The sequence below is a fragment of the Rhipicephalus sanguineus genome, unplaced genomic scaffold (assembly GCF_013339695.2).
Source record: "Rhipicephalus sanguineus isolate Rsan-2018 unplaced genomic scaffold, BIME_Rsan_1.4 Seq602, whole genome shotgun sequence".
Classification (NCBI taxonomy): domain Eukaryota; kingdom Metazoa; phylum Arthropoda; class Arachnida; order Ixodida; family Ixodidae; genus Rhipicephalus; species Rhipicephalus sanguineus.
Window position 1 is genome coordinate 154,931 of NW_023615602.1, and position 8,096 is coordinate 163,026.

At 41.9% G+C, this 8,096-nt stretch overlaps 1 pseudogene; it reads right to left on the reverse strand.

Moving 5' to 3' along the window:
- Nucleotides 1-7,753, reverse strand: part of LOC119377888 (V-type proton ATPase 116 kDa subunit a 1-like) — a 47,860-nt pseudogene extending 40,107 nt beyond the window's left edge.
- Nucleotides 7,754-8,096: the final 343 nt, after the last annotated feature.

Genomic DNA, 8,096 nt, shown 5'->3' on the forward strand with positions numbered 1-8,096 from the left:
GTGCTTACAGCTGGTTTCTCAGTGTGCATACTGTCCGGCTCTGTCAAAATACAAGTCTCTCTACAGGTATGACACACCTCAACCAAAACTAAGGTGTGCTCAATTTGTTATTTGCTTTAAAGCCAAACCAAGGTATGGCATTGGGTTAATCTATGTACCAAAAATATGCTTTCAACACACTTGCTTCAAGAAAAGTAGGCAGGGTAAGTGCCTTTATAGAAGTAAAATACCTCAACTGTTTATTTTTAAAATCCATGTTCAGTTCTAAGCAGTTTTAAACAAAGGTAAAACTCTGCACATAATCAGACGCTCCCAACAAAGACCTAGACGCAGTGCAATTTACTGGTTTCAAGACACTACTCAGATCTGGCATGCAGCATGTCAGCCCACAATTGCATTTTTACAAGTGGGCAGTGCACATGCAAAGCATGCCGACCTCTCCCACACCCAATTTTTGCATGGCAATTCTTGGCCACCAAGTGTGAAGATTGTGAAGAGCGTGAAAGGGATTCCCAGAGGACAGAGCACCAGAGACAGAAAAGCAGGTTCATTGCAAGCAAGGCAAGAAAGAAAGACAGGTGAATCATCATAACAAAGCACCAAGAGAAAGACACTGCACAGAAGAGGCGGCGAGAAATTTCAGTTTCACAATGTTTCAAACAAACAGACATGTGAGCAAGCGCAACTTTATAATTAGGTTCAGGTACAGTAAAACCATGCCCTGTCTTCCTCATTAACATATATTGCAAACAGGCTGTATGAGATGCCGTTTTCTTTTAAACAAAATAAATAACTTGCATCAGTGAAAAGAACAAAGAAAAAAAAACATGAACACACCATTTTCTCCTGTAATGGCCAAAGCAAACCCAAATTTTTAAATACAACAAGAATACCAGTGTCCCTTCAGCAAACAAAAATGCACCAGCTGTGCCCGTAATAAAAATTTGTGTGAAATGAAATTTTCTCACTCGCCTAAAGTTGCTGCATGCTCCACAAGTTCACCACAAACAAATGAAAGATCGTAAAGGAAGATGGAAATTAGCGTAATTAGTCAAGTCTGGCTAATGCGTAGTCAGCTTGTGCTTCCAGCTGTCCATTTCACAGTGGCCTGCTAAGTAAGGGCTAAAACGGATCATGACATCAGCCGCCAATAAAAGTCTTGCACTGAAATATGTTCTCATCTGTATATTTGGAGAGCCAATCCAACCAAATCCCACATCTATACTTTTTTGCTTTGGCATAGGCAGTTAGCAGTAGGTAAAACTTAGTGGTAGGTTTAACCTGCAGCTCGCTTTGACACATTTTTAAATAATAAACCTCACAATAGTAACTATAAACTTCTATTAAGAGGGACATAAGTCTAGTGCAATCTCCACAATTCTAAACTTTACCACTTAGTTTAGTTAAATGCACTTTGTCGTGTACGAGATCACTGATTTGGCATGCAAATTAGTTAACTAAGTTAATATTTTTACTGTGGAGATTAATTTATAAGAATGATTGTCTTATGCATAATATTTCCACACAAATATTGAGAAGAGAAAATGATGGGTCACTTTTTGTTACCAATTCATACACAGTTCAAATATCTGTCTTCTTTATCAACCATTACACTTTTAATTCTTTTTTACATTGAAACACTAGGTACTGTTACGTCGACAATGAATATCAGAACAAGGCTGCTACAAATTTACAGCAACACCACAATATGTTAAAAATAAAATGGTGATTCACATAGAGGCTGGCATGGGAATTTAAAATTTCAGGACTGCATTCTATGAGAAATTCTTTTAGTGTTCGAGGACCTACGTCCCCCTTAAGAAATTCTTCCACTACGAAGTCACATGACTGAACTTAGCATGTGTGAGAACTTTAATAAGAGCTCGGTCATGTTAGTTAAATATTCTCCATCAACTATCACAAGGCTTTAAGGTGCCGAAACCTTACTACTGTGCTGGCTAGGCAACATGACTCTCAGGCCAAGCATCGTTATGACAATACAATATGCTAATACATTATATAACAGTTGAATGGCCACAGCAAAAAATGAAAGATCTGGGCTTTAGCTAAGTTCAGTTGTTCTCACGACTGCCATTCTTTTGCCTAAGCAAGCATGCACATGGAAATCAAGACAGCACCAGGACAAGACTGAATTAGGAAAAATTTCCAGCTACCTGTACCGTAGATATCTTTAAAAGAACAAGAGAAAGAGAAAGGAAGAAACAACACAATCAGTTCTGCGGAAATTTGTGTAGCATTCAAGAAATTACACACACTTTCTGCAATTCATAAATGGTTCGAAAGAAATATATATAAAAAAAAAACAGGTCAGTAGCATCACAGTGGCCTGTTCACCCCGCTCGAACGCGTTACAGCAGACTGAACGTCAGTGCTGCGTTTTAATTCCTCTCCAGCTGTTCTTACGCAAGAAACCGAGTATGGTGTAGTGTATGAATGCTCTCTCTCAATGGAGAACAACATTTTACGATGACGGTTAAGGTAACATGAATAGACCAATCTCGCACAGCCTTAATTAGGGGGCTGCACAGCTGCTATAGATTTTAGTAGCTGTTCATAATGGCTCGAAAGGCAACTGCAATGATGAAACTCAAGTGATATTAAAGAAAATTAGCTTGTGACAAGCCACAGGAGGTAGGAAAGTAAGGATAAAATGATCCCACTGAATGAGCGAGGTCGGGATGCCATCTGGTTCGTTTCTTTAAATTTTCATTTTTAGATATAGGTATTAGAAAACATAGGTATCTCATTTTACAGCATCACTCGTTACTTTTTTTTTTTCTGTTTAAATTTTCTTGCAACTGAAACTGCATGTAATATTTTGTTTCAGACATTTTTATAGCAAAATGTTTTGCAGTTATGCCTTGATGTGTACTGGTACTCCACAATGTCAATAGACACAGAAGACCTATCAATTTTTTGCACATCTGCTGCTACCATTACACTATAACTACTGCTACCACCACCGCCCTCCCACATACCGCTAATAATTTGCAGGAAAAATGTCTAAAATAGAATATTCTTTCGAGGTTGCTTCAAATCCTAAGTACGTGGAAAGACTTTACATGGAAAGACTGGTCTACAGGGAGACCTGGCAGGAAAAGTAGCAGCAAAGTTTGCTATTTTAAGTGCACCAGAAAAAGTGGGAACAGTAGGGATCAGTAGCTACATGAACGAAAGCATATGGCAAGCAGTGAACTATTTCGCTCAAGTGAGACCAACTCGCAACCCAGCAAACTGTCTTTACTTGACATTTTGGTGTGCGCAACTTGCATATCAATTGTGCGTCATTTAACTTTCGGTAAAATTTGATAAAATTGAGAGAAACAGGCCACTGCTCAACATCTCAAAAAGTGCCACTCCTACTGCTGAAGAGAGGCTTTATTTGGAATTATGTTGCAGAGCGATGCAGCGGAGCTTCTTTATTGACTTAAATCGTAAACTCCTCCTGCATTTAAAACAAGGTTGGTGCGGCCATCAAATCTTCAAATGTATGAACTAAAAATGTTTACTCTTCTCTGGTCTCAAGATTCGAATGATGTTCCGACTATGACAGACATCAAGAAGTGAATCCGCATAAGCTGCGTACAACAGCAAGCAGCAGTCGGCAAGAAGAAGCACTGCTACAATGCACAATGTGTGTCTGGACCCTACAGCTTTAGCACAAGCTAATCAAAAATGTATACAAGGCTTTGTTTGAGTCACCTGCAAAGACTGCCAACCAAACATTACATGACTAGCTGGCACACACAAAAATTCTTGAAAGCGTGGAAGAAAATCAAACTACACTCCATTTCATACTTAACAGGCTACGCTGCAAAAGCTGTGCAGATAAAGTGCAGGCATAGAAGCTTCCCTCAGCATGTTTTGCAGTGCAAATGTTTATCTGCAATACTTTCTACACCACAGTTACAACTTGCGGTTGTAAGATTTATGCACTATTTGTTTAGTCTCATTAACTATAGCAAGTGTCTGTGCCTTGCATTTTGCTAACATTCACATAATGCACAACTTATTTCCAAGTAGGAAATCTTTTGTTACTTTGTAATGTAATCTAGTTGTCCCTGTTCTATACTCTCATGTTGTCTCGCCCTTGCATTTTGGTCATCATTGCAAGCGTGCATTTTGAAACTGTGCAGCACATCAAGCACATACCATTACCCAAATCTTTAGAGTGCACGAGCGGCGGTTCTTTCTGTGTGTCTTTGCCATATGACTGAATTAAGTTCCAGAAAGGGTGAGGGAAAGAGCATGCCCATAAAGCACCATGCCCACAAAGCAATTTCTTGCAACTTCGTTCCATCATATGGCGCTGACACACAGAAATGTCGCCACTGCATACGCAGTAAAAGATTTGGGCGGCTGTACTTGATGTGCGTTCATAAAGGTTTCCTGCTGAAGATTTTATGGCAAAGCCAGAAGTCACCACTGCAAATAAATTTGTACACATTTATGCTTGCAGATGCAGTGTGCTATGTATTGGTTGTGACCGCAAGCGATGTGCTGGCTGCTGGCCGCAAACACAACAGAAAAAAAAGAAGAAGAAAAGAAACTCTTTGCTAATTGACGGTACCTAGGCTCAGATCTGCAATGCTTTCCATGCAATAAGTGCAATAAGTGCCACTTTAAGTGACGTAAAATTTTAAGACAATGCTACAAGAAATTATGTTACACATACCTACATCTTTCTTTCACATTCAACACGCTTCTTTTAGTCGCAAATGCAAGCTGGAAGAGAAACCTTTCTCGCCTTTGTAGCGTTGCCAGCCGAGTATGGTACGGAGTACGAAACAAAGCCTTGGTATTTTATGAGCAAGAACATGACAAAGATCAAGCTACATGGATACTATGCTGGGAGATTACGTCAGGAAAGCAACGTACCTCATCAAAGAAAGCTTGAGTCTTACGCAGAATGTGCTTCAGCTCAGTGAGCTCGAGAAAGGTCCTCTTCAGAGCCTCAGCGTTAATGTTCACCTCTTTCATTTCGTTCTCAAGCTTCTCGAAGGTGGCCTGCACAATTGCAGTAATGAAAAGAGTTAAGTCGAAGGAGCAAACGACCATGTTTTTGAACATGCATCCATTTTTTTGCATGCAAGTGCATGCAAGCAGTGTGTGAAAACTGATTGTAGACGTAACAAAGTGTAGGATGTCATGCTACCTACTCTAGCTGGTAAAACCAATAGTAGCACGATGCTACTTAGTGGTTTTCACAAGCATTATGATGTATACAAAATTATTGTTACTAATACAGGAAAATGCACACACATGAAAGCGGCATTCTGCAACAAGGCAACACAGTCCTCTTAGGCTCTGCAGTAAGACAATAATTGTTGGGATTTTACATCCCAAAACAATGATATTATGGGAGACGCCGCGGTGGAGGGCTCCAAAAATTTCGACCACCTGAGTTCTTAAACGTGCACCTAAATCTAAGTACACGGGCCTCTAGCATTTTGCCTCCAGCGAAATGCAGCCACAGTGGCCGGGATTCGATCCCGCAATCTTCAGGTAAGCAGTTGGGCATTCTTAGGCTCTGTAGTTAACACTATAGGCCATCATAAGTGGTGAAACAGTCTTCTAGAAAGTCAAACCAAGAATATCCAGTACAAGTACTCGGTAAACTGAAATAGTTTTGCGGATCGTGGACAGTGCTCTTAAATAGAAGTTGCGGCTTCGTAAACACAGGCAAAGGTTTTGCGCTGATTCTTATTTGCATTACTAGCTGCCCATATTACCAGCACAGCATTAACTATGGCCAAGCAGCACTAAAACAATGTTATGACAAACTCGATTTCAGGAAGACTTATGGAATGGTTTTCATGCTGTTTGGCAGTGAAACATGTGCATAGTATCTGCTGCTGTGAGAAAAATATATAATTATTTAGTAGCACCATATCTGCAGGCGTTTAGGTTTCTGTGTTAATTTTTATTATGGTTTTTCTGTATGCACCTGAGGATTACCAGAGGTACTTTGTTTTTATGATATGAACATTTTGTAGATAGCCCAGCTTCATCATCTTCTCTTGCTGTGTACGTTGCGTTTTCACCTGGTGATTCATTTTAAAATTTTTAACGTACCATAATTTTAGTAAAACTGTAGATAGTAATGAAAATAAACACCAGAAACAGTTTCCTGCAAGTTTTTTAAAGGACCCTGACAGTGACAAAATGCAGCTTTGAGTCTGATAACCCGAAATCAAATTGTAAATGCTTTAATGTATTGTATAGTTAGTGGTAGTTTATTGTGACCAGTTTTGGTACCACTTCAAAACGCCCGCTTAGATCTTAACTAGTGCCCTACTGCGGTGGAGCGCCATAAGATTGCGTGCGCTCAAGCTTTAGCGATGAGAGCGCACTTTTTTAATCGGGGCCCCGTGTGCGAGAAAGAATGGAACGATATGGGTGCTGCAGTATCAGTTAGGGTGTGATATGCCCAGGCCAGGCATGCTCTCCTGCAGAAATTTGTACACATTTTTGTAAGGTGATGTATCGCGAAGCACGACAAGGACACGGACGACGAAGACTAGTGCTATCCTGCTTAGCGCTATGCCACCTTAGCAAAAATGGAATGCCAACTAGCCCAAACCGCAACTCTTCTGCCTACAATGAAACGATACACATGCGGCTGTCCGATCACTGCGATCAATCATGTGCCATACTATGCCCTCATTATTTGATACCCATCCCTGTTCTGCCAATGGAATACGCAAATTTGAAAAGGTAGAAACTACTAATTTCCTATTTTCCAATAACTCATACTGCTGCCTTTCTCTGTGTTCAATCTATTTTCATATTGCAAGAACCGTAGTTTATTTGAACCTTGTTACTTTCCTAGATTTGGTCCCCCGATATGCGAAGCTGAGTTGTGCAAGAGCAGTAAAATTAAATATCAATCACCAACCTCCAAGTCGATCATCTCTCGAGGTTGTGGTGCCTCTGGGTTGTCGCCAATGTCCAGCATGGGGATGCCATCCTTCTTGATCTCCTTCTCCAGGAAACCTGGATGTGATATAGGTAGGACAAAAATTACAGTTGGCCGCACACAATGTCATTGCCGCAAAAAACGTTCACTGCGCCCGACCGATGTTGACAGTGGGAAAACATCTCACGAAAACTAGCCGCCCGACGTGATAATGGGGCACGCAGAATTTGATCACGGGTTTTTGTATTTCGCTCCCATTAAAATGGGGCTGCCGCGGCCGATACTCGAACCCGCGTCCTAGAGATAAGCTAGCGCGACACCAGCCAACCGAAAGTTTGAAAATGGGCGCGTAAACACGAAGATGCGCAGCAAACATGCATGTGAAAGTTAAGAGGTGGAGAGGGCGAACACGGGTTATTACTCACGTAGCTTTCGCTCCATTTCATCGCAGCGACGAACTTCATTGACGAACTTTCGTTGAAAAGCGTTGACGTCAGGGTTGAGCTAGAATACGAGGCAAATCGCGCAACGAAGAAATCAGCTACATAAGTACTACGATAATTTTGCTATGCCCAATGGCGTTATATGGGTAATAGCAGCTAGATTAGATAGCGCAGGGTGAAAGGTGAGGACAGACTTTACACTCTAGACAGACTTACATCTCGGAACTGGACCAAGCCCAACTCGCCTAGCTCGGACACACAGCCGTAAGCCGCTTCGGACTGAAGGAACAGCTGGCAGAGAGTCATCTCCTCACTGCGGAAAAGGCCCCCCATCTTCCCAGCCACTGCCGAAGCAACCTAACTGCCGAAGCTCGGCCAGCCTAATCGGGATAGTCGAGAGATCTTCGAACGGCCAACTGTCGGGGCCTTCGCAGCTGCTGCACCACGCACGCGGCACGTACATACTTGCAGATCTCGCGCGCACGAACAGGTCACGTGTCGGACCCATTGTAACGACCGGCTGGGCCATTTAATTTTTATTTCTCTGTGTCGGCGCCTGGGTTGCGGAGCAGAGGAGCAGGGTCAAGCCCTTGCTGTTGGTGTCTCAAGGGATTCCGGCCGACGGCTAGGGGCGACGGGCAATGCCTGACCAGCCTGACGTAATTGACTGACTTTAAAAATAAAGTTTTTTCTCTCTGTGTAGGCGCCGATCG